This window comes from Hyperolius riggenbachi, chromosome 8 (genome assembly GCF_040937935.1).
Source record: "Hyperolius riggenbachi isolate aHypRig1 chromosome 8, aHypRig1.pri, whole genome shotgun sequence".
In the NCBI taxonomy this organism is placed as follows: Eukaryota; Metazoa; Chordata; class Amphibia; order Anura; family Hyperoliidae; genus Hyperolius; species Hyperolius riggenbachi.
The window spans coordinates 223,070,835-223,097,951 of NC_090653.1; the positions used below are offsets into that span (position 1 = coordinate 223,070,835).

The following is a 27,117-nucleotide window of genomic DNA, read 5'->3' on the forward strand; positions in this document are numbered from 1 at the left end:
TTTACCCATTGTAAAATCTTTTAAATCCCTGATTTACATTCTGACATTTATCACATGGTGACATTTTTACTGTTGGCAGGTGATAGTAGCTGCTGCATGCTTTTGTGGCAGTTGGAAACAGCTGTAAACAGCTATTTCCCACAATGCAGCAAGGTTCACAGACAGGAAAGTGCCAGGAGTACCACGGTCCTCAGAGTTTCTTGTGGGAGGGGTTTCACCACAATATCAGTCATGATGGTCTGTTTGTGAAAAAGAATAGATTTCTCATGTAAAAGGGGGTATCAGCTACTGATTGGGATAAAGTTCAATTCTTGGTCGGAGTTTCTCTTTAAGTTCATGTAAATTTGGCTCTACTAATGACCACACCCACATTCTGGTGTGTGGCCCCACCCATTTTTCGACTGGAGTGCCCAAAGTGCCCCAGATCTTTTAGGATCCTAGCAACACCTCTGTTATTTACGTGTCTCTACAGTTTAGCTACTTCATGACAGATTTAATGTTTTTATGTTCAGTACCACTTTAAAATTGTAGCTTATAAACCAGCATGTCCAGAGCCAATCCTAACTGATATATTAGGTCCAGTAACAACAAAGGCAATGCAGTTCTGCCACAAATGGTGCGCGGTTTCAGGAATAGATCTCTGGCTGCTATTCACTCGCCATGTGTAGAGGAATACAGTACATAATCCGCCACTCGCATCCAAAATTCATTCAGCTTGCGTAGAAATGGACGGAATTAGCGAGAGCCAAATGGTCCTTCACTGTGTCTGTCTGCCCTTGAGCTGTTCCCAAGGAGCTCCTGCTGCTGCATATGGACACTGGGCAGCCTTCCCTTCCAAGAGCCACCGCCCTATGGAAGCATTGAGCTGTGTGATAATCACTGAACACTCACAGCTGGGTCTCCCCGGAGACTGGCCATATACAGTACCGCTCCTTCCTTCTCTCCTCTGCCCACTCATAATGCTCCTGCTGTGATCAGCAGCACTCCATCACACCAGCACATATCAACAGGCAAGCTTCATTCCTGCAATGTTATTAAGTGTTGTTTATCGTAAGTGATACCTCTGAAGTATGTAGCGCGTGTAATGTACTATATATATCCGATGTGTTTGAGCATTTGATGTACTCCGGGCGGCGGAGTGGTTTCATGTTGACACAGTGACATGATGTAGCGCTAGATGATTAAACCGGAGCCATGCAGTGAACCGCAGAACTGTGAACTCCAGGCTAAGGTTTGATTCAATTTTACAAAGCGCGAGACAGAGCTAGCATCTCTTTCTGGAGTTTTTACTGGGGTCTTTCTTCCCATTCAGTGACGGTTCTAGGTACAATGGGGCCATGGCAAAATTAACCAGGAGGCCCTCTTGACAAACACCTCCCACCCCAAAGGGGCTGCCAAATTTGCCCAACACTCCACCAGGGTTCCCCCCAGATTTCCCTCCAACTTTAATTTCTTCATTGGGGCCCCTGCAGTGTAGCGGCTCACCTGTTTTGGTGCTCCTCCATATGTGTGTGTCTCCGCACACTCCAGTCTCCATCCTTGCAGGAGCACCTCTCCTCTATGACTCAACTCATGTTATTTTGTATAGCATACACTGCGTCATGTAGGGGAGGCACAACAAGGTTGAAGAAGTGCCCAAGGTGGATAAAACTTTAAAAGCAAAGTAAAAATAGAAAAGAAAGGAGGTGGCTTAGCTCTCCAATAACACTAGCCAAAGTGGTAGAGAATTTTTTTATTAATATTAGCACAGGCAACGCGTTTCATGGGTAAAAGCCCACTTCCTCAGGCCGGTAAAAGTGCCAATTGTATAAAGTCAAAAGACATGGAGTGCCTCCTACCCACTATTGGGTTCTAGTTGTCTCTGTGGTTTTTTCCAAGGTGTATACACACCTCACCTCTCCTTCGATGTAGGAGGGGCGCTCCTGCGAGAATGATAATGGGGGTGCACAGAGTCATGGACATATGAAAGAGCCTGGAACAGGTTAGACTCTACTTTGCATGAGCTCTGGGAGTCAAAACAAAAAGTTTGGGGGCTGGCAGCACTCAGGGTCCTGGGGCTATTACCTACATAGTCCCTATGGTAACATCCTATTCCCGTTAGTTAGATTTTACCTTAATTTCTTTCCCAGACAGGAAGTGGAGTAAATATAGACATCAATTAAACAACATCAAAAACACATGGTATATTGGAGAAGATGTATGCTGTTCCTCATTTCTGTGTTTTGACCTTCTGTGTTCCAATCAGTGCCACATTATAACCCATGTGGTCACAGGGACAAGAAGTCATCCTGGAATGGTGACATGGAAGGTAATAACAACTTGTCAGGCGTTTTAATCCATGACGTAGCAATAGGGAATGCAGAGAGTATGACCGCAGTAGGGCCCCTGGACTAGGGGATCTCCTTCAACTGCTGTATTAGCTCTTCATTGGTGCTATACTGGTAGCGATCACCTCTTTATGTGATTTGAATAATGGTAATAATTAAACTGTTCCCTCTCCAGTTGACACCTCCCTGACACTGCGGCTGTCCTTGGCATGGATATAGACAGCACTGGAGGAACTTGCACACCACGATATAACCATTTACACAGCAACATACAGACTGAGGAAAAGACATCATAAGTGTCCTTTCACACTATACACATGGTGGTGGTGAAAATTAGCATACAGAACATTGAAGGTATGCTTCACTGCCACAGTAAATGGGCACTTTTCCTGGTAAACATACAGCTTGCTGTGCATTACTCTGACTGAACCCGCCACACCCGATGTGAGCATACCATAGAAATATGGAATTATATTGTCCATTGTAACGGATGCAGTGTGAAAGGTCCCTGAGGGTTAGTCTACTTGTCAGCAACACTTCACAGTGAAGGCTGAACAATTTATGTCACTAACTGTCCCTAGGAGGGGTTCATAATCTGGTTTATAATCATGTTTCATTCTAGGGTTAGTTTTCTGGGGTCAGTCAGTAAACACATCAGCTACGCATCCTGTCCTTGTTGTCATAGTCACAGTATCTGGAAATACAAACACCGGGTGAACATATACAACCTCTTTACAGGTAGTGTCCAGTGGCGTAGCTAAGGAGCTGTGGGCCCCGATGCAAGTTTTACAATGGACCCCCCAAGCACTCCATACATAACAATTGGTACAGCGCACCAAAACCTGCCAATGGCAACTACAATGTCAGAGGTGTAAGAAGGGGATGGGGAGAAGTTTGTTAATGATTAGCACTATTCAAAGTATCTATAGAAGTGATTATTATGAGGACAGGACCAATAGAGAGCTAATACTGTAATTGAGGGAGGGCCCTTCGGGGCCCCTTTGGCCCAAGGGCCCCGATGCGGTGGCTACCTCTGCACCCCCTATTGCTACGCCTCTGGTAGTGTCCCAAGGCCAAGATCTGAACCAGGAACTATAGCACTGCAAATGGAGAGCTGTAACCACTGAGCCATGCTCTGCCCATCACTGAATCACTATGCATCAGAGGGAGGCAGCAAAGCAATCTAATTAATTTGAGAACCCTTTCAGCTAATTTATTGCCCTGCTGTTTTAAAGCACTGGACGAAAAGTAAATTTAACACTTAACGTCATTCATTCATGCCGGCGGTTTACAGTATTTCATCAATATTCTAAAGAGCACTCTCATGCGCCAGAAGACTTCAATCAAGCAAACGTGACGCTCTACATAAAGAAGGCATAACTTGTAGATGTCTCTGAGATGTCATTGAAGCAGGACGTTATTAATGACTTCTGGAAAGCTTCAGTTATTTATTTTTTTCTAGCCTTGATTTTTCCACCCAATTAACAGGAAATGAAACTTGTTGCTGCCACTGAGAAGGGACTTAGGGCTAATGTACCTCTGACTTCAGTTGGCATTCAGTAAATGCTCAGTTTGACATCAGTACATGTCCCAAAAGTCAATGGGAAAATTGGGTCAACCTGAAGACAAACTAAAGTCACATTTTTCAAATGACGTTGAAGCTAATCTGAAGCTGGACTGTAATCAAACTGATGTTGTCGTGAGGTCAGCCATCTACTTTAGCTCCATCAGGCATTGCAAAAGGCAGTTTATGATTTCTGCATGCTTCTTCATAGCTCCCAACTGTCCCTCTTTTGGAGGGACAGTCCCTCTTTGGGAGCCCTGTCCCTCTGTCCTTCTTTCCTCCTCATTTGTCCCTTTTTCAGGAATTTGTCCCTCTTTCTATGTAAATTTATATATTTCTCTACTAAAAATGTGTTTTATTGACTCTAAGAGTGGTTTGAATTATAAAACAACATATTTTTCTTATGAAATATTTATGGTATGCATGACTAGGGGTGTGACGGGGCCGTGATCAGGGGTTTGGCAGGGTCGTGGCTTAAGTGTCCCTCTCTCTTATGTCAAAAAATTGGGAGGTATGCTTCTTGGGATTAGTTGACAACCAGTTCAGAGCAATGGCCTTATGTCTACAGTGCAAAAATGCCTGTTCTGATTGCTATGTGTACCTTTCCCAAAATGGAAACAAGACATACTTGCCATGACTGCTATCCAATCACTGGTGGTTATCTATTTTCATAAGTGTGTAAAACAGAAAGTTGCCTTCTTAAAACAGTATTGCTATGTAGAATTAAGAAGCTGACATACAGTATCATTGCATTCCAGGTGGTTCTGGATGTGAAGGACAACTGAAGTAAGAAGTATATGGAGGCTAACATATTTATTTGCTTTTAAACAATACCAGTTGCCTGGCACCCCCGCTGATCTTTTTGGCTGCAGTAGTGTCTGAATAACACCAGAAACAAGCATGCAGCTAATCTTGTCCGATCTGACAATAGTGTCAGAAACCCCTAATCTGCTGCATGCTTGTTCAGGGCCTGTGGCTAAAAGTATTAGAGGCAGAAGATCAGCAGGATAGCCAGACAAGTGGTATTGCTTAGAAGGAAATAAATATGGCAGCCTCCATGTCCCTTTGGCTTCAGTTGTCCTTTAAACTTTCAGGAACAATACAGGGACAAATGGCATATTTAGCAGTGGTGCACTGTGGGACACCTCCAACCTCAATAATCACAAATACCTTCTGTTTTAATAATGTAAAATTCTGATTTGCATAGCACTTTTAGTAAGAGGGCTCCTTACACACTCCTAGGAGTTCTGGTTCACCATGAGTTTGCTGGATTTTCATAAGCTTAAAGAGGAACTGTCGCGAAAATCTTAAAATTTAAAACACATACAAATAAGAAGTACATTTCTCCCAGAGTAAACTGAGCCATACATTACTTCTCTCCTATGTTGCTGTCACTCACAGTAGGTAGTAGAAATTTGACATTACCGACAGGTTTTGGGCTAGTCCATCTCTCCATAGGGGATTCTCAGCATGGCCTTTACTCTTTGTAAAGACATTCCCTGAAAAAGATTTATACAAAGATGTTGGCCAGCCTCCCTGCTCGCTGTACACTAATCTGGCAGTTGGACGGAGCAACTGCCATTCACTAAGTGCTTTTAAAAATAAAGAAAACCCTGAGAACCCCCCTATGAAAAGATGGGCTAGTCCAAAACCTGTCGGTAATGACAGATTTCTACTTCTTATTGTAAATGACAGCAACATAGGAGAAAAGTAATTTATGGCTCATTTTACCCTGGGAGAAATGTACTCCTTATTTGTATGTGTTTTTAAATTTTAAAATTTCCGTGACAGTTCCTCTTTAAGCATGAACGTTCATGCAAGTTGAGCATTTATGTTTATGTCTCATTGCCACTAAAAGGTCTAATGATGTAGATAGAGGAGTTGCAACAACCACAGCCACCACGTGGGACTTTGTGTTGGAGATTTTAGAGTACTGATTATTACCACCACAGTGGAAATAATGAGCAAAGCAGATCCTCTACTGCAGGCATTCTCAACCAGGTTTCCCTGGAACCCCAGGGTTCCTTGAGGACTCTGCAGGGGTTCCTTGGCATTTTCCCCCATCGTGGGGGGAAGTATAACAGAGCACATTATAATAGGGGGTACTGTAAAAAGAAATACAAATTGTGTTCAGAATAATAATGAGCACATAAAAAAACACTAGGAGACAGTATAATAAGTAGCAGTGTAATAGGGAGTAGTGAAATAAACAACCTCATCTAATTTTTAAGACCATGCCTTCTGCAAAATAACTGCAGGGGTTCCTCAAGTTCAGAAAAATGTTTGCAGCGGTTCCTTGAGATCCAAAAGTTATTTTCAGGGTTCCTCCAGGGTAAAAAAGTTGAGACAGGCTGCTCTACTGCATGGACCTCTTCTGAGACTTTGGCTTGCCTTGGGAAGTGACTTTTGGTGCTATGCATTCTGCCATTGTTTCCATAATCAGTGTTGCCCACAAGTTTTGGGACAAAGCCACTGGCTCTGAGGGAAGTCACACCATGTTTGTGCACCTGACCGTTCTCTCAAGAGCCTTTTGCTGTCTCGCTGAAATGTGAAGCAACAAAAAAACTTTCCAATGTCGGTTTGGTTGCATTAATTCTGCTCCTATTAGACAGATAACACCACTGGAAAACTAGCCAAATAGCTTGTCAGGAGTACAATGGCCATTATGTGACGGTAATGGCACATTACGGCACTCCGGCACTCATCCAAATGCTTCTGGCACCGCACTGCTCTGCCCAATCACTGGCTTTGCCAAATACTGCTACTTCCTTTTCCTCTTGTCTAAAGTGCATTTTCTGTTTATACTTATAGAGGATCTATTGGAGAGGCAGACACGCTGTCATCAGTTCCTAATTGTTATTCTTAATAAATGTGGAAGATTCACTCTTAAAAGACGTCCTTAAACGGTCTACCTTCTGACATGTGAGCAATGTGAATTTTTGGTGCCGGATGTCAGTGTAGAAGCCAACCATTTATGTTTTGCTCTCGCTAAAAATATCTTAAAGAGGAACTTTAGCAAAAAGGGGGAAAAATCAATACGTTGCAAAGTGAGAAGTTAAGAAATAGAAGAGAGATCAAAAAATGGTTGATATTCGCCATGTACCGTAATTTTTTCATGTTGTTTGATTCACAATGAGCCTGCAGTTCATCATCTCTACTACTGGCAGACAAGAAAAAAAACTACACAGCACCAACTGTCATTATTTACTGGAGATACTGGTTGCTTGGCAGTTGGAAACAGCTGTTATTTCCCAAAATGTAACAAGGTTCCCAGACAGGAAACTGTCAGGACCTAGGTTTTGACATCACACAATGGGAGGGGTTTCAGCACAATATTAGCCAAACTTAATACCCCCCGATGATCTATTCGAAAAAAGGCAAATATTTCTCATGGGAAAGGGGGTATCAGCTACTGATTGGGATGAAGTTAAATTCTTGGTCACGGTTTCTCTTTAATTTCTCCTAGCCCCTGCTTTGAAAGTGATTCACACCCTAAGGGCTGGTTCACACGGGCGTGTCAGGGCAGCAGCGGCGGTGGCTCGTTTGCATGATGCCAAATGCTTTTCTGCTACCAACCAGAAAATCATTAGACATTCTTTGGTGTCATTTACGGGTATATCATCATCGCGTTTTGAGCCGCCTAAAGTAGCCATCATGGAGATGACGGATCTACTGCAGCATTTACTTGGACCGCAGGAAAAACTGTAACATCTTTTAAACAACCGCTTCCATTCGTGAATCCCTATACACAACACTTTTATCACCAGCTTGAAACACTGCGGTAAACGTTGCACAGCCCAAAGTTATCATATATACACACAAATTGGAGTAATCCCCCTAAATCAGCCCAGTTATATTCTGAAGCCTATTTTATCATGAAGCATGGGTCCATCTGAAAATGGCGCAGGGAGAAAAATGGCGCACCGTTCTGCCGATAAATGTATCATAAAACGCTATTTACCGTTTTAATGTAAATACAATAAAACGGTAAATTTCGTTTTATAATACATTGATTGCAGGGCAGTGCGCCATGAAAAACATGCAGGGGGCTGCTAGTATAGGCAGCGGGGGGTCGGGGGGGAGAGAGGCAGCGGGGGTCAGGGGGTGAGAGGCAGCGGGACACTGGAGGGCATAGGCATCGGGGGAGGATGTGCAGAGGCATACGTTACCTGGTCCTGGGCTGGCGATCGCTCCTTCCCTCCGCTCCTTCACTTCTTCCATTAGTTTGCTGTAGTCCTGCAGCCGGCCAATCACCATGTGGTTTCAGTCTCCACATGGTGATTGGCTGGCTGCAGGACTACAGCAAACTAATGGAAGAAGTGAAGAAGCGGAGGGAAGGAGCGATCGGCGGCTCGGGACCAGGTAACGTATGCCTCTGCACATCCTCCCCCGATGCCTATGCCCTCCAGTGTCCCGCTGCCTCTCACCCCCCTAACCCCCGCTGCCTCTCTCCCCCCCCCACCCCCCCTGACCCCTGCTGCCTCTCTCCCCCCCCCCCCACCCCCCCTGACCCCCGCTGCCCTCTGCATTTTTGAACACTTATAACGCTATTTACCGTTATAAGTGTAAGGCACACTGCCTGCGCCATTTTTTAACCCTTATAACGCTAAATAGCGTTATATAATGTAAGTCTATGGGGCGCCCATTTAATTTCCCTGGCGCTGTGCGCCATTTATAACTCTCACGTGAAGCATATTCTCTGCATTAACAGAACCCCATTCTCAGCTGAAGGAAGAATCAAGCATGCTGATCCTATGGACAGCCCCATATGACATGCACTGCCCTCCAGGTGCCCCTGTGAGTGTTTTGGGCAAAAATACAAACGACCAGATTTCTGCTGTCTGGCTCTTTCTATGTGCCAAAATAACATACAGGTCTGCTTAATAAGTGGTTGTCTTCCACGGCCAGACACACCAAACAATGTATGGTAAAAATTAAAAGGATGTGCATTAAATATTGAATAAATACTATCTGCCTCGCCTGCACCAACAACACTGCACCACATACGACACACAGAGACGCAGGCCAGAGCATCGGATGGCTGCGGTCGAACATTGTTGAACTAGGCAGGCAAATTGGGAGACATTTTGCTTGGGGGCCCCCAGGGACTCTGGGGCCCAGGAGCAATTGCCCCCTTTGCCTTACTGCTAGCGCTGGTCCTGAATACTAAATGCATGGATATAAAGGGAATGCACGGTGGCTATTCTTTCAAGACAGGTGCTTAGAAAACAAAAGCAAAAGTAGAGCCATTATCCACAGGAACCAATCAGATATCAGTTACTAAATGGAAGATTCTGACTGGTTGCTCTGCGCAACTTTGATGCTTCTGCTTTGGCATTTTTTGCTTAAATCTCAATATGTCACTCCTGTAGATCTTTTATTTGGATGCTTATTTAATACATAACTGTAATATCACCGGCCTAATTTCTTTACTGCCTTTCAGTTGGTGTGATGTCACTTTCTTTTTCTTTTTACTCAAGCCATATTTAGCAGCCAAATAAAAATTTTATTTAGCTGCAGGGTCAAATTTTTCCTGCCGTTGGGGAAGTGTGCCTGGCAGGATAGCAGAGTATGCAGAGTGGCTCAGGGAGCTTTTATAGTTGTTTGTCTGTACGGCTGGATTCTTCTACCTCCGCCACGGTGGCTATGTAACCTAGTGTTGTCCGGATCATGAACGATTCGGATCTTTGATCCGAATTTATGAGTCGATCATCCGAATCATCAAAATGAACGATTCGAATCGCAAAAGGGGCGGGGCCAGGAGCGACACGCCCCCTCTCAGCGGGCAGCGGGGTCCTGGAAGCAGGGATCGCTCTGTTGGATGGGAGGCAGCCTTGCAGGGAGACAGGTAGATAAGAGAGAGGGGACATGGGTGCCACTGCCAGATATGTGTAGAGCACACATACTGGCTATAACGTGCTGCCCATTATAGGCTGTCTGTTCCGTAGTTGTGCACAGTGAACACATTGGAAACTTTTGGCTCAGCACAGCTCAGTAACTTTGCAGACAGTGTGATTGCTGGGCAATTATATGATCCTCCTGCACTCGGCACTAAACAGCTGCACTTATCTTCTGGGAATGCTTTCTTTCACTGTGCGACCTTTTCTTTCAAAGTGTACAGATGAACATATAGGTGAAATATATGTAAAGCATATGATTGCAGCATGTGGGTATTACGTGCAAACATTTCTGCTCTCTGCTCGTCCCTCCTCCCATCTCTGTCCACTCCCTGCCCTCTGTCCATCTTCTCCCCTTCTCTGTGTGTCCACCCCCCTCCCCTTCTCCTGTCCACAGACCTGTCCTGCTGTTCATTTCACCCCCGAATGCTTCCGGTAGTAAAATGATCCGAGATTCGGATCAAAGATCCGGATCTCTTCAATGATCCGATTCGAATCATCCGGATCATTGAAAAGATCCGAACTTCCCATCTCTAATGTAACCCCGACATGTCTTCTCGGCTACATGATATGTAATCTGGATCCAGGAAATTGTGCCAGCGCCACCCGATGGTGGAAGAGAGGTGATGCAATAGTCTTTACCATTTCTTCCATCATCCCTCTTCCACCACCCGGTAGCGCTGTATTGCTGACACAGTCTCATATGGTCCCGATCATATGTCATATCATGTGATCGGGATCCATAACACCTGCCGGAAGTTCAGAGCCGCAGGTGGAGAAAGAGAAGAAGCCGCCCCTGAATCGGTAACTAGAACTGCTCCCCGACAGATTTGTTGGCAGAGGTTTAGAGTGCACCAGCAGTTTCAAACGAGATATTTCATTTGAAACTGCTCATGGATTAAAGGAGAATATAAAACTGAAATGATGTCATCCTGATTTTCAACAGCACCAGCAGTAGAAGTCTTTAGTCGCCTGACGGAACCTATGAAAAACAGAAGAGTGGAAGTCTGGCTGTGTTCACTCAACAGCTGCCAGATACCAGGAAGCCAAGAAATCATTAGCTCCTGGGCCCCATAGCAGCTATTATGCTATGGCCTTTGCTACAACCCTGCTCCAATTCCAGAGTCTCAACAACAAGGAGAGACTCTCAGAAGTCACTGCTAAACAGTTGTAGATGACAGTGGAGAAAGCATGCAACGCAAAGGTACTGCCCCTATATATAGAGAGTGCAAGGACTCTCTGAGGAGCAGCATGTCACCTGATCTTATTGGCAGGTCCTGGCAATCATGGACCACGCCCAGATTGTTGCATGTCAGGAGTTAAAGTGGACCTGAACTGAAATGCATGCTGTATGTATTTAAAGTGTTTAGCCTGTCTAATTCCCCCTCATTTGTATCTAATCACTAGTTGTAATTTAATCTCCCCCTGAGTCATAGGACTGCCTATGGCAGATAAGCAGATAAGCCCATTGAAAGTACAGGCTGTAAACAATATGTCTGCTTCCATGGATCAGGAAATAGAAACTGTGCAGATTAATTTTAGGATTTGTATCGGCTGAAACAAAGAAATATTTTTTGTTGAAAGGTTATTATGCTGTTGTGTATCTTTTAGAGCAGAGACGAGTTCTGAGTTCAGGTCCGCTTTAAAGGATACCACAACTGAAATGTGACATAATGAGATAGACATGTGTATGTACAGTGCCTAGCACACAGATAACTATGCTGTGTTTCTTTTTTTCTTTCTCTGCCTGAAAGAGTTAAATATCAGGTATGCAAGTGGCTGACTCAGTCCTGACTCAGACAGGAAGTGACTACAGTGTGACCCTCACTGATAGGAAATTCCCCTTTTTTACCTGTTTCTTGCTCTCAGAAGCCATTTTCTGCTAGGAAAGTGTTTTATAGTTGAAATTTCTTATCAGTGAGAGTCACACTGTAGTCACTTCCTGTCTGAGTCAGGACTGAGTCAGCCACTTACATACCTGATATTTAACTCTTTCAGGCAGAGAAAGAAAAAAAGGAACACAGCATAGTTATCTGTGTGCTAGGCACTGTACATACACATATCTATCTCATTATGTCACATTTCAGTTGTGGTATCCTTTAAGGTGTGACATGGCCAAATGATGTTGCTTTTGGCTGCAACCCCTTCCCCAACTGCAGCAGCTGCTTAGGTCATCTTTAAATGTTAACATTATAACATACTTCCATTTCACTGAGGCACTGCATAATCCCATGGAGAGTTCAGTTATACTTTAAGATGTGACTGCTAAGTCAAGGGAAGTATTGGCAAATACCGGAGGCAGAAGAGTGACACGTGCTGTAAGATGTTCAGCACAGTAACAGGAATGTGTGTTCTACCGGGAGCAGTGTGTGGGCAGCAAGGACACACACACACACAATACGCCTTTACAGCACGAGCGTGTTTTCGTCATGTACCACAAGATTATATAACCTGTGCCTGCATTCCGACAGGGCTAATAGAGTGATGCAAAATAGACAAGGGAGTTTTGCATCGTGCTTAAACCTTTCCTATAAAACCATATTCCCAAGGATGCATCGCATTCATGAGGCTAATGTATTGAGCCGGTCTCATAGAGCAAAACTGGCATAAATAATTAGTAAGAATTATGATGCACGAGTAGACTTTGGATGTAGTTCACTAAGGGTCCTTTTACACTATATCAGTCGCTGTCAGTTATAACTGAAAGGACCACTGATGTGCAAGGTGATGTCGATGTTTCCCTATGGCCTCTTTCACACTACATGACCACAGGTATTTAACTGCTTCCGGACCAAAGCAGTACGAATCTACGTCCCCGCCGCTACACCAATCTCACCGCTCTTTCCATGCCGCAAATAGCTCGCTCTGCCATCTATAAGACGGCAGAGCTCTGTGAGCAGGTCAGGAGCTGCTTTCATTGGCTCCTGACCACGTGATCACGGAGAGCCAATCACATTGACTCACAATGATAGACAGCGTCAGGAGCCAATGAAAGAGGCTCCTGACCAGCTGACAGCGCTCTGCCGTCATAGAGAAGGCAGAGAGAGCAGCCTGCGGTGTTGGGACAGCGTTGTGACCGGAGAGGAGTGGGTATGTGTGGCGATTTCGTTGGGAGGTGGCATTTTACGGTACCAGCAGTATCTGGTCCTTAAAGGATACCCGAGGTGACATGTGACATGATGGGATAGACATGTGTATGTACAGTGCCTAGCACACAAATAACTATGCTGTGTTCCTTTTTTTCTTTCTCTGCCTGAAAGAGTTAAATATCAGATATGTAAGTGGCTGACTCAGTCCTGACTCAGACAGGAAGTGACTACAGTGTGACCCTCACTGATAAGAAATTCCAACTATAAAACACTTTCCTAGCAGAAAATGGCTTCTTAAAGCAGGAGAGAGGTAAAAAGGGAAATTTCTTATCAGCGAGGGTCACACTGTCACTGTCACTGTCACTTCCTGTCTGAGTTAGGACTGAGTCAGCCACTTACATATCTGATATTTAACTCTTTCAGGCAGAGAAAGAAAAAAAGGAACACAGCATAGTTATTTGTGTGCTAGGCACTGTACATACACATGTCTATCTCATCATGCCGCGTGTCACCTCAGGTATCCTTTAAGGGGCCAGAGACTGCTGGTACGGAGGTAGTTAATTTGGTGCTTACAGTTCATGTACAGCCTAGACTCTCAACGTGTGGTACGCGTACCCCAGGGAGTACTTCGGATGGTTCCAGGGGGTACTCGGGCTTAATATACTTAAAGAGAGTCTGAAGCAAGTTAAAAACTCGCTTTCTAGCTTATAATCATCATGGGCATGCTTGCCCCAGCTAAAACGCCGCTATCTGGCAGCTGAACGGGGGGGGGGGGGGGGGGTCTTTACCCCCCAAATCCCCTCCATGCTCGCCGGGGATAGTTTCCTGTTGAGGCAGGGCTAATGGCCGCAGCCCTGCCTCCTTGCGCGTCTATCAGCGCGTACCTCTGCCTCTCCCCGCCCCTCTGTCTTCCTTCACTGAGGGGGCGGGGCAGAGGCGGAGATCCGCCTCTGATAGACGCGCATGGAGGCAGGGCTGCAGCCGTTAACCCTGCCTCCATGAGCAGCAAAATCTACGACCAAGTTGGTCTTGGATTTTGCAGGGGGGGATTTGGGGGGTAAAGACCCCTCGTTCAGCCGCGGGATAGCGGCGTTTTAGCTGGGGCAAGCATGCCCATGTTGATTATAAGCTAAAAAGCGAGTTTTTAACTCGCTTCAGAGTCTCTTTAACCAAGAATAACGAATTTAGAGTTTTACAAAATGATAAAGTTTATTTAAACAACACCAAATTAGTGTTTGTTACAGGAACTCGGCGTTGTTTCTCAGCTTCAGGGGGGAGTTAGGGAGTTCGGAGCCGCACACATGGGGGATGGTAGGGGGTGTCAGTGTACACATGGCTCCTACATTTTATTTTATCAGCCCTCACAGAATAGCCAAAGGAAGGGCTGGTCAGGAGGGCCTGGCCTTCAGAAATTTGCTGGGGAGCCTGCGGTATTGAAGTTATGCCCCGGCATATTGGTTATTGGTTACGGGAACTCGGCGTAACCAAACCATTCCTTGTGACTTTATCTCTAAATTGTCCTTGCAATAGTAAATGCTTAGGGGTATAAATTGTCTTTATTGATGAGAGCATTTACTAGAGAAAAGACAATCTCTAGGAAATCTGCATCACATCCACAGGGCTGAAACAAGGTCCACCATCACCCAAGGCAGACATACAAAAGTGTTCTCACCACCTGCCTATGAGACCTTGATTGTTGTGCTTGCACTTGCTTACTAACTCAGTCAGGCTGACTGAGCAGGGTAATCCCAATTCCTATCCCTCCCCATCACACATACATAGACACTCACCAGCCTTTCTGATGGTGTCACTGGTCTCACAAAGTGGTCCAGAACAGATGCCATGCTTGTTCTGATGAGCGTACTGCCAGCAGGTAATAAGAGCATAGATGGGCTGTGTGGGGTGGCGTGTGTTTCTGCTGTGTAGCTGTTCCTGGTGGTGGATACACCAATTTAAATATACCCCCATAACCTTTCCTCACTCCTCTACCTAAGCATAGTACCTCTTTCATCTCTGTCTTTCTCTTGGCCGACTCAAAGTGCCAGAGCTGCAGCCACTAGGACACGCTCTTTAGGCAGTAGCAGTGTTAGGGAGACTTGCCTAAGGTCTCCTACTGAATAGGTGCTGGCTTACTGAACAGGCAGAGCCGAGATTCGAAACCCTGGTCTTCTGCGTCATAGGCAGAACCCTTAACCATTACACCATCCAGCCACTGCACATAGGACCACCAGTATAAAATGTGCTCTGAGGTCCATGGCCACTGAAATCAGGATATTCTTTGCATACAGTAACTTTGCATAAATAGATACAGAACACAGGACACAATATTTTCTGAATGCCGTAGAGGAATATGCTTCCTACCTCAATAATAACCTACATCCAGCCCAGGCTGAGAGTGAATTTCACCTCTCAGCGAGCAGCAGGCAGACAGAGTGTGCAGCAGCCAGATTACATCGCAAGTCTTTGTACAGGCAGCAATCTTACATGATCACATCCCGCCCATTTCCCAATTCCCAGATACCGTAATCAGGTTTCCCATCTCCTTGGCAACGCAACATGCACAGCCATTACAAGTGAAAGTGAGTAGGAGACATAAACCATAGAGGCAAGACTTAGGTAGAATAATCATTAACAACAGATGGGAGAAAATATTCAACTGGGACCAACATTTATTGATTAGAAGAAGCGATATTTGTTTATGGTTAAACCCTTTGGAAACCAGGAGCTGATAGCTTCTCTGAGCAGCAGTAAACTTGGAAGAGAAGAATTTAATGGACACACACTGCCTTCTATCCAGCCAGTGCGGTCAGCATGGAGATGTATTCCCAGAAAGCAAACCCTACGTATCTAACATCTAGATCACAGGTGTCCTACTCAAGGCCCGTGGACCAAATATGGTCCTCCTTGCCATTTTTGTGGCCCTTGAGAGCTTCAAATGTCCACCATTGTAATCAGTAAAAATACAACAGCATATTGCCTTTTGGTCCAGATGTTCTAATCAGCATTTCTGATTAGAACACTGTAAGTTTGTGCCAAGGTACAGCAAGAATCCATGGGACATTTACCCCCCCCAAAAAAAAATTACATGGAGCTCCCGCCTGGGATCCAACCTTTTCTCCCCCCGTGGTGCACACGCATTAGTAGGCCGCCAGTGAGCTGGACGCAGGGTGAGACGAATGACGAGTTACCTTACTGCCACTGAAATCTCTGGCGGCGTTAAATACTATTCCCCCTCCAAAACATAGCAACTTGGAGGGTGAAGTCATTTGGGGTTCATGCGTCCCAGAAGTATAGCGCACAGCGGCACCAGGTGAAAACAGTGTCAGGAGGCAAACAGCAGGACGTACAGATAGCGCTCATCCAGACCAGCGCTCTAATGCTGGATACACACAGTGCGTTCGTGCACTCGATTTTCCCGTCGATTCGTTTATTTCCAACATGTCCGATTTGGATTTCGATGGATCGTTAGGTCGATTCGGCATACTTTGCATGCGAATCGACCTAACGATCCATCGAAATCCAAATCGGACATGTTGGAAATAAACGAATCGACGGGAATCGACGGGAATCGACGGGAAAATCGAGTGCACGAACGCACCGTGTGTATCCAGCAATAGGCTGGAGCCTCGCCAGCCTCTGTGTCGGCCCGGCTCTGGGTTCATCCATCACTGGAACCCCCAATTACCCTTACACGCCCCACACAATATAACATTACTGCTACAGCAGTGCCTAGTTTCAGAGCTCGGCATCATGCATTGAAACCACCTCTTTACCAGTGGCTGGTAAAATATGCACATGCACCTACACATCTTCTCCCCATATAGCAGTGTAGTGCAGCAGAGCAGTGTAATGTTTATCTGCTCCAGCAATGTGTTGTGCTCTGTTCTGTTCTTCCTGGCAGTCACACACTCTGTGCTTCCATACCTCTTCCCGATCACGTGACATGCCTCAGGAGCCAGAGGTATGCAGCATAGAAGGTGTGGCTGTCAGTGGAGAGGAGACCCGATGCAGCACTGGGACAGGTAATTATTAAACTGCTCCACTGCACCACTCTGCTGAATGGGGAGGAGCAAGGTCCTCATGGTCTCTACCTTTAAAGAGGAACTCCAGTGAACATTTTACTGTTGGCAGGTGATGTAGCTGCTGCATGGTTTTTGGCAGTTGGAAACAGCTGCAAACAGCTATTTCGCACAAAAGTTCGAACTTTTCTTGTGGGAGGGGTTACTTGTGGGAGCGGTTTCACCACAATATCAGTCATGCAGCGCCCCCTGATGGTCTATTTGTGAAAAGGAATAGATTTCTCATGTAAAAGGGGGTATCAGCTACTGATTGGGATAAAGTTCAATTTTTGGTCGGAGTTTCTGTTTAAGCCAAATAGTTTGAGACTGTTCAATAAATCTTAAACCTTCAAAAAAAATGTGTCCCGCGTCTTAGATTTGCCCCTACCAAGGGATAGTTTGACACCCTTGATCTAGATGATTACTTTAATTGCCTGTGTACAGCGCCAGATTTCAGCTACGCAGTTACACCCTTCAAAAATAGCTTAAAGCTTTCCATAGACTTGAGAGGATGGTCAGATATGCAGAGACAATCCGGGCACTCTTAAGGCAGAGACACACACAATCGTATTTTTTATATTCCTTCTCAATTTGAGAATTACAATAAAAAAAATTTTTAGGGGATTGATTGTAACATTTGAGAAATCTAACCAATGTTTATCACACATTCAACTTTTCCCAAATAAAGAAAAACAAATTGGAAAAAGGATGGTAAGCTTTGGTTGTTTGAGTAAGGAAGTTAGGTATGTGTTATACAATAAGAAGAAGAGTAGGGTTAGGTACCAGGGATGGGTTGATATTAAGGTTGAGATCAGGAAGTGGTTAATGCTAAGGGGGAGGTATAGCAAAGCATAGGAAGGGGTTAGTGTTAAGATGAAAGGTTAGGGTTGGGTGTGGACAAGCGGTTAATATTAAGGGGGATGGTTTTCGTTAGGTGTGGGAAGAGGGTAACATTAAGGGGGAGGTTAGGTGTGGGCAGGGGCGTCTCACCCACCAGGCAAGTATAGGCGGTTGCCTGGGGCGCCATGAGGTGGTGAGGCGCCATGAGGTGGTGAGGCGCATTCCCCCGCCGCTGCTACCGTAACCATGTTTTTGGGTTTTTTTATATTATATTACCTCCCGACTCAGTCCCCGGTGCTCGGTACGCTACCATGTGCTCAGCAGTGCCTCCACCTCCACTTCTCCCCAGCCAATAGAGCAATCAATACTGCTCTTCTCTGCCAGGCTCCTTCTTTAAAGCCGTGCCCCTTCTTCTCAGTAGCCACACAGGTAAAGTGTTTACCTCGTGTGGCCCAGCCTTTAACTCCGCCCCACGCCAGTCAAACCAGGAGCCAGCGGCCAGCCAGCTAATGCCCCCGACAGTCTGACCCCCCACATGTGTCACTGGCTGCACACAGACACTGGAGCGAGACAGCCAGGGGACAGATGCAGTCACAGAGAGAAGAATGTGATGTGTCCGTGTTGGAGCCCCGCCCCCGCACAAGACAGCAACACAGCCCGGGAGAAGGAACGTTTCTGCTCTAGAGTAGTGATGGGAATTCCGGCTCTTTTCAGAGAATCGGCTCTTCTGAAACGGCTTCCATTAAAGAGCCGGCTCTTACGGCTCTGAATCGGCTCTTCATTAAATATCACTAAACACCACTCAGAATCGGAGTAAAAGCCCCGCCCCCGTCTCCATGACAATTCCAGACTGCTTCTCTGACTGGGGCAATCCCTCCTGCTACTGCTCTGCTCCGCCCCATACACTCCTACAAGCTGCAAGAGGAGGACTACATCTCCCAACATGCCTCAGCGCCCTTTATTGCAGAGCAAAGCAGAGCTCTGTGGGGCGGCTGAGGCATCGGCTCTTTCAAAACTGAGAACCGGTTCTTGTCGTTCACAGCAAAGAGCCGGCTCTTAGAGCCGGCTCGTTCGCGAACGACCCATCACTACTCCAGAGATGATAAGCTGCATGCACAGGCAGAAGAGAAGGTATGCAGGCAGGCTGCTAAGAACACTTCCTGTCCTGTGTGCAGACTCCCAGTACTGTTATAACTGCTAGAATGTGCCCTGCTCTTTTGATACTAGAGTTTTCTTTGAAAGCTGGTTAGGCTGTAGGCTGGTAAAGCTGTAAACCTGTGCTTTAGTGCTGTGCTGTCTTTCCCCTCTCTGTTCCTCTGCCCCCTTTTCCATCTTATGCTGTCTCTACCCCTCTCTGTTCCTCTGCACTCTCTTCCATCTTATGCTGTCTCTCCCTCTCCCCTCTGTTTCTCTGCACCCTCTTACATCTTATGCTGTCTATCCCTCCCCCTCTCTGTTCCTCTACCCCCCTCTTACATCTTATGCTGCCTCTCCCTCTCTACTCTTTCCCTCTGCTCGGATTACGTGTATTTTCTGGTGAAACGCTTCCACATTACAATTATTTTCTGACAACGCTGCCCCGTTACGATTATTTTCTGGTGAAACGCTGCTGCCCTATGATTCATTTCTGGTGAAATGCTGCTGCAATAAGTGTATTTTCTGGTGAAACACTGCCACCTTACGAATATTTTCCGGTGAACTGCTGCTGCAATAAGTGTATTTTCTGGTGAAACACTGCCACATTACGATTCTTTTCTGGTGAATTACGATTCTGAATTATGATAATTACTATTATTTTCTGATGAAACACTGCCGCATTATGATTATTTTCCTGGGGGGGGGGGGGGGGCGCCACAGGTTTTCTCGCCTGGAGTGACAAAATGACTAGAGGCACCCCTGGGTGTGGGTAAGGGATTTGCATCAACTTCCTTAGCGGTAACCCCAAGTCAGGCTCAGGCCGGAAATCCGCAGCTCAGACCGGTAACCCCGAGCTGGATCCATGTCAGGTGTGTAATATGCAGGGCTGCCGCAGATCTACTTAGCTGTAAGATTTTTAGGGTCTAAAAGCATGTGAAAAAATTGCACCACTTTCAGACACTAAAATCCAGAAATAATCATAACGCCAGGGAGGTTAAGGAAAGGGGGGGGGGGGGGGGTTTGTAGGCATTAGTTGTTGGGAATTTAGTTTAGTGTTTAGGCATCAGGAAGGGGTTAAAATGTTGGGTGGCGGTAGGCTCTGGTGTTAGGAAGGAGTCCTGAGGCAACACTGGTGGGGGAAGTATTTAATTCTTATCCCATTAGTACCGTGAAATATCCTCATTTCTGCTCCTGGTAAGACGCACAGGGCTAAAGGCTGGGTGGGAAGTGGAATACACTCACCAGTCATGGCCTTACTTAGCCGGAGGAAGATCTGTGTGCTTAAGTAGAGAATTCACACAGAATATAATAACTACCGTATATGAAATGGGAGCAAGCCTCATTAAACAGACGGGAGGTTTTTTCATGTGGAAAGTAAGAGAAAATGCCATTGCTAGGAACAAGTTACATCAGATTCTGTGTAGAAACCTGACATAGCACCTGATTGGCTGACTGGCGCCTGCTGGCCAGAAAGAGGTAGGAAAATGCCTGAACTGGTAGTGAGCAATTGTGTGTTTTGCAGTTTCCATTCAGTTTTGAGGTGATGGGGGTGAAGTCCCTGGAGGAGAGAGAGCCAGGGCTCGCCCACATTTCCCTCTGGGTATCGCATGGTGGTTTGGGGGCCCCAGCAAGTGAGAGAGGCTGGGGCCCCCCGCTGTCGTGCGAACCAGTGTTTGTGTAGAAACCTTACATAGTGGCACAGACACACGGCAGAGAGCGCAATGAAGAGATCTGTTGTGTCAGCCTTTACCATTAATAAAACCCCAAACATCATGGGGCTAAGTTATCAAGTCAGGTACATTAGGTGCAAAAGTGGAATGGCCGCCTAGAGTACCCAATAAAGTTGTATCTGTTGAATGAAACAGGGATTCTAATTGGTTACACTAGGCAACCACTCCCCTTTTTTCCCAGTGCTCTCCGCACCTGTCTTGATAAGGGCTCGTTCGCAGGGATGGCAAACACCTGTAAGCCTCCATTTCTGTAAGGCTACATTTCTGGGAGTAAACGCTTTCCGGTTGCAAAAATAATGCAAACAAATGGGAGTGTTTGCAAGCACACATCAGCTGTTGATACGCATTGTGGTTATTGCCGAGTAAAAACATATTTAGAGGCGGCTGCCGTCCACGCAGGTGTGCACGCAAGAAATGAGCAGGGGTACTTCCTGCTAGGCAATTAGGTCACTTTAAAGAGAACCCAAAGTGGTTCTGGGGGGTTGGCGCCAGATGGGACACATAGATCAAATTTGATGCAAAAACATATTATGTGTAATATACTGTAGCTCTGCCCACACAATATAAGCCCACCACACTGCTTCTCTACGTGATTGGGGCTTTACTTTATCCGGTTTGTGCTTTACACTAATTCAATTTTAGGAGAAACAAAAGATTTCAGGCAAATTCAGTCACAATGATCTTATCTCCCTAAAATCAATCAGCCCTATTGCAATGTATGAGGCCAGCTTTCTGTCTCAATGCTCTTGTGCCACACAGCCTTATCTCTATCGATGAGCAACATACTGCTATGCAAATTTCCACTGAGCCTATAAAAGGCAGCAGCTGCTGATCAGTTAGCTGGTAGTTGGTTAATTAACCAGCAGCTAGAGGCTCAGGCTTTGATTGAAACAGGTAATTTTGGTGAGTATAGACTGGGCACAGGCATTGTGTATATTACAGATGAAGTCTGCCAGGGCCGGTTCTCGACTTTTTGCTGCCTGAGGCAAACGTCTGAGGATGCCCCTCCCCACTCCAAATTCGGATGATAGCACTACCCGACAATTTGCACCGCACGTTATAGCTGCAGCTATAAACCGCCCCCCCCCAAGACACTACGCCCCCCCCCCCCAAAAAAAAAACACTCTCAGTATAGGTAGGTGGCCAGTTATAGGTGACCCCAGTGTTGGTAGCTAGGTGCCCCCAGTATAGGTTAACCATGTACAGTTGCTCCCAGTATAGGTTAACCATGTACAGTAGCCCCCAGTATAGGTAAGCCATGTACAGTTGCCCCCAGTATAGGTTAGCCATGTACAGTAGCCACCAGTATAGGTTGGCCAGGCATTTTCTTCACTTCCTGTTTCTGCCTGGTGCTGCCTGCAGACTACTGCCGCCTGAGGAAGTCACCTCACTTGGCATCATGGGCGGACCAGGCCTGAAGTCTGCGTCTTTTGGTAGGAAGATAAAAATGTTGGTGAGGAAGTTCTTATTGGCAGGGGCTTCTTGGTTTGGGGACTGGCTACTTGTAGCAACATAGCTGAAGCCAACAAGGGTACTTGGCACGGTAACCACGGAAGACATATCGGCCCCAGTGCGTGTTCCCAAGGTTAAAAATTCGCAAGATGAGCATCAATTAGGGTTTTGTGAAGAGTAAAAAATGCAGGGGGTAGGGAAGCGAGACTTTATATTGAACCCATTAGCAGCTTCAATAGAGTTATCTTGTTTGAGATAAATGCTCTGCTTTTTGCAGAACTTGTGCTTTAAATTCTTTGAATACTTTGATCTCTCTCTCTAGCAGAAAAGCAAAAGTCCTCTTATTGTCTCACACTGCCCCCTAGTGATCAGTGGCCATAAATACACATTACAACAGTACTAATTAGATGCAAGAAAATATAACAATGAAAAAAAAATTGTGCTGAAATAAATTGGCCTCAAGCACTTGCAAGCCTCTAAATAAATTGGATGCTAAAGGGTTAAATCAGGGTTTGTAGGTTAGGTAAGGCAGCAGGAAAGGGTGGAGGTTTTGAATGGGGTTCAGCATCTACAAGGAGTTAAAGTTTGGGAGTGAGTTAGGGTTAAGCATTAAGAATGGAATTTAGCGCATCATGAGTTCACTTCTAGCAAACATCCATTCCATAATGGGATAACCTTTGACCTTAAAGAGGAACTGTCGAGAAAATCTTAAAATTTAAAACACATACAAATAAGAAGTACATTTCTCCCAGAGTAAAATGAGCCATAAATTACTTCTCTCCTATGTTGCTGTCACTCACAGTAGGTAGTAGAAATCTGACATTATCGACAGGTTTTGGGCTAGTCCATCTCTCCATAGGGGATTCTCAACATGGCCTTTATTCTTTATAAATACATTCCCTGAAAAATATTTATACAAAGATGCTGGCCAGCCTCCCTGCTTGCTGTACACTATTTTGGCAGTTGGACGGAGCAACTGCCATTCACTAAGCGCTTTTAAAAATAAAGAAAACCCTGAGAACCCCTCTATGAGAAGATGGACTAGTCCAAAATCTGTTGGTAATGACAGATTTCTACTTCTTATTGTAAGTGGCAGGAACATAGGAGAAAAGTAATTTATGGCTCACTTTACTCTGGGAGAAATGAACTTCTTATTTGTACAGTATGCATTTTAAATTTTAAGATTTGTGCGACAGTTGCCCTTTAAAGTGTACCAGAGATGACAGATACTTCGCTTTTTATACATACCTGGGGCTTCCTCCAGCCCCATGGGCAGAGATCGCTCCCACGCCTCTGCTGCCTGCAGCTCCGGTACCGGGTCCCATAACTTTCTCCAGTCCTGGCCAGTCTGATGCAAGTGAGGTGCACTATTTACATTTCTCTCCAGCAGGCGCTGGAGTGATATGTAAAGAGCGCACTTCCTCTTGCGCAGACTGGCCGCAAATAGAGGAAGTTATTGGACCCGATGCCGGAGCTGCAAGCAGTGGAGGACGGCGGCGTGGGAGCGATCCGTGCCCAGGGGGCTGGAGGGAGCCCCAGGTATGTATAAAAAGGTAAGTATCTTTCATCTCTGGTTTCCTTTAAGTCTGCTGACCGGTAGCTTATGCACTTCTCAATTGAAAGCATTCCTATTATCCAGTCTACACCAGATCGGAGGTCATGCTGGATATTATGGGATAAAAGTTTGATACTGGTGAAACCGTACCACAGTAAATTCCAACCATATTAAAGGAAACATGTAATGTAGATAAAAAAAAAAAAGTTTCACTTACCCGGGGCTTCTGCCAGCCCCCTGTAGCCTCCCTGTGCCCGCTCCGTCTCTGAACGATCCTCCGGTCCCCCGCCGCGGCTCAGTTTCGTTACCTGCCGGCTTGCAAGCCGACAACCACTGCGCCTGCGCAGCCATGATCGCACGCATCCTCGTTTTCTGCTTTCATCTCTGGGAGTGGGCTGCGCAGGCTGCTCCCGGCGAAGGGAACGTGAAAAAGGACGTGCACAGCCAAGGCCGTGCAGGTGCAGTAGACAACGACTCGTGGTAACAAAACTGAGCCACAGTGGGGGACCGGAGGATCGTTTAGAGACGGAGCGAGCACAGGGAGGCTACGGGGGGGGGGGGGGGGGGGGGGGGGGGGGGGGGGGGGGGGGGGGGGGGGGGGGGTGTCTGGCAGAAGCTCCAGGTAGGTGAAACTCATTTTTTTTATCCACATTACAGGTTTCCTTTAAGCATCAAAAATAAATTAATGTTGAGGGGGAGGTCAGGGATCGGAATCAGGAAGATAATAACCTTGGGAGGATGGCTAAGGCTTCAGAAGGAGGTTAGTGTTGGGGGTTGGTATGCGTTAGGTGTCAAGAAGTAGTTGTTAAGTCAGGACCTATAGATTTAAAGAAAGAAGCCCTGTGTTTCATAAATCTACCCTATTACTACATATTGAAGACTTATTATTTAACAAGCCCACTTTGTTGCAGAGAAGACAGATCCAGGGAGGGCTGAGCATTAAACACACAGGCAGCATACAACGCCCTGTGTAACCTTCTGATATATCCACTCAACTCTCCACACACAGTCCTATAAAGACACACAGAACATTTATATTGAGCTATTCTCACAGCAGACTCAAAGCGCCAGAGCTGCAGCCACTAGGGCACACTCAGTAGACAGTAGCAATGTTTGGGAGTCTTGCACAATGACTCCTTACTGAATAGGTGCAGGCTTACTGAACAGGAAGAGCCGAGAAACCCTGGTCTCCTGTGTAAGAGCCCTTAACCAGTACACAACCCAACCACTGCTGCATATAGCACTGGTACTGTAATATTTACACTCAGTATAGCATATTTCCGTCAATTAAAGACAGCCTTATTAATCTAGACATCAGCTTCCCAAGTGTAACAAACTATCACATTATAAAATAGTACCTAATGACATCCTCAGCCACTGCTGACAGCCTGGTCTGTCCAAAACAATTTTACAAACCTGTCCATATATGACATGTTCCCACACTGAGAAGCCAGCTCATTAGTGACATCCCCATCCAAGGAGAATCTGTGAAATAACCAACCATAAAGAAAATCTCACTCGAAGATCGTGTATGCCTGTCAGTCCAGGAGGTATCCTATGCCTCCCTCCATACCAGGACAGCTCACAAAAGCTCAGTGTATGCTGCCCCATCCAGCCAGCCTTAGGGAGGGGTCACTGGTTCAGTATTAGAAACTGATAGAGCCAAGAGTCATAGGAATGAGCTAGATTTCAAGCAGTGCATTTGTGCAGAGTTCCCCCTTACATGTAACTTAGGATTGATCTTGCCAATATGGCCATAGCAATATTATTCATTATTTTTAAACAGCATCATCTTTGTGGATTTATTTAAGGGTTAATTTTAACAGTGGTAGTCTTGTATAGATCCACGACCATGGCCAATTTCTCCTGTAACCCTTTACAGATCATCCAGCCCATCCCCCCCAATGCTGGGAACATCTGCTGACGTCATACAATGGCCCCCTATCCATGCTGATACCTTCCAGGACTCAGAACTGTACCATACGTTTCAATGGACAGTTCATAAATATATATAAAAAATACACATACTGTATATAAAAAAATGCATGCTGCATTTCGGGGCAGTACATTTTATATTACCTGTTCCATTTAAGATATCACTCTGAATATAATAAAAACATATGGGCATGAATCCACCGATAGAAAGATATATCTAAATAAAATATATGACCAGCTAAATGGAAAGGTAGGTATATCTGTCTATAAATATACCATATATAACACACATAGAAATACACAGTTCTGTGCAGAATTTCAAAGCAGCCAATGATGTTTTGCCATCTGTGAATTTAGAAAAGTCAAAATAACAGAGGCATTTTCTGATTGGTTGCAGCGCTTCGCACTTTGCCTTATGGGGTACCTAACAAAAATTCCATGTTTTTTCTGTTTTTTTGCAAATTCGCCATACATCTAGTAAATCGTATTTGACTAGCGTTGTAGTGCGTTTTTTCGATGCAATTTTACTGCGAAAAAAATAACGGCCTGCGTGTATGCAATTTTTTCGAAATGGAAATGCGATTTGCGTATAACGCCAGTCAATAGAAACGCAAAGTTAATGAGATACATTGTATGTAAATGAGCTTGATTGATAAACGTTGCATTTAAACATGATTGGACAAATGGAGAATCGTATCCAAGAAAACGCAAAACACAGAGTGTGAAGACAACCTAGCCTCTCATTTTACAGATCCCATTTATATAACATGCACGATATACATTGCAGCAGACTGCTTGCCCTCTAAGCATCTTTCCCCCCCATAGACTTTTGCTTTTAGCATCACTGGGTATGCTGTACAGTTTCCTTCCATGCCCAATCACTGCTTTTCTCTAGCAGATTGCAATGCTGGCAGGGGACAGGGTGACGATCACACTCCACACAAGAACACGGCATGAAGGAAGCAGACAATACAAAGGCAGAGAACATGCAAATCAGAGGCTGCACGTCCATTCATTGACATGTATAGCCCAATGTGCTGGGGAACACTGCAGAATGTATGTAATAAGACTTGTACTAGAAGCACGCAGCCTACCTGCTTGAAGGATGAACAAAAGGGATGTCAGTGGCGTGTGCCTCCCTCCTTGTTCTGGGTGTGCTGCCTTACAATACAGAAAAGCAGAAGCAGGATTGCAGCTGTGTCTATGAGAGACACAATCCCACACAGTGATATCATCAGCTGAGCCCTGACTCTCTGCTCCTCCTCTCCATGGTGATGCTGCTGCTGCTGCAGGGAATAGAACGCCTCACCCAGCCAATCATTCCATCCTTGAAGAAGAGACCCTCTATCATGGAAGAGCAGGATGCTGCTTTAATATGTGGAGATGCTGATGTCACTAAATAGAAGAAAAGTGAAGGGAATGGTGCTGTAACATATAACACATACAGGCTTATCAAAATAACCCGCTTTAGAGGTTCTTGTGGAAAATCAGAGCAAATCAATGGACTGGGAGACGGTCTGCTTTCTATGGTGT

The 27,117-nt window shown here is 45.5% G+C and overlaps 1 protein-coding gene across 3 annotated transcripts in view; it reads right to left on the minus strand.

Moving 5' to 3' along the window:
• Positions 1–26,795, minus strand: part of L1CAM (L1 cell adhesion molecule) — a 440,855-nt gene extending 414,060 nt beyond the window's left edge. For all 3 annotated transcript variants that reach the window (XM_068248209.1, XM_068248208.1, XM_068248210.1), the window contains exon 1: positions 26,679–26,795. The gene's annotated coding sequence lies outside the window, so the exon portion shown is untranslated. The remainder of the gene's footprint in view (positions 1–26,678) is intronic.
• Positions 26,796–27,117: the final 322 nt, after the last annotated feature.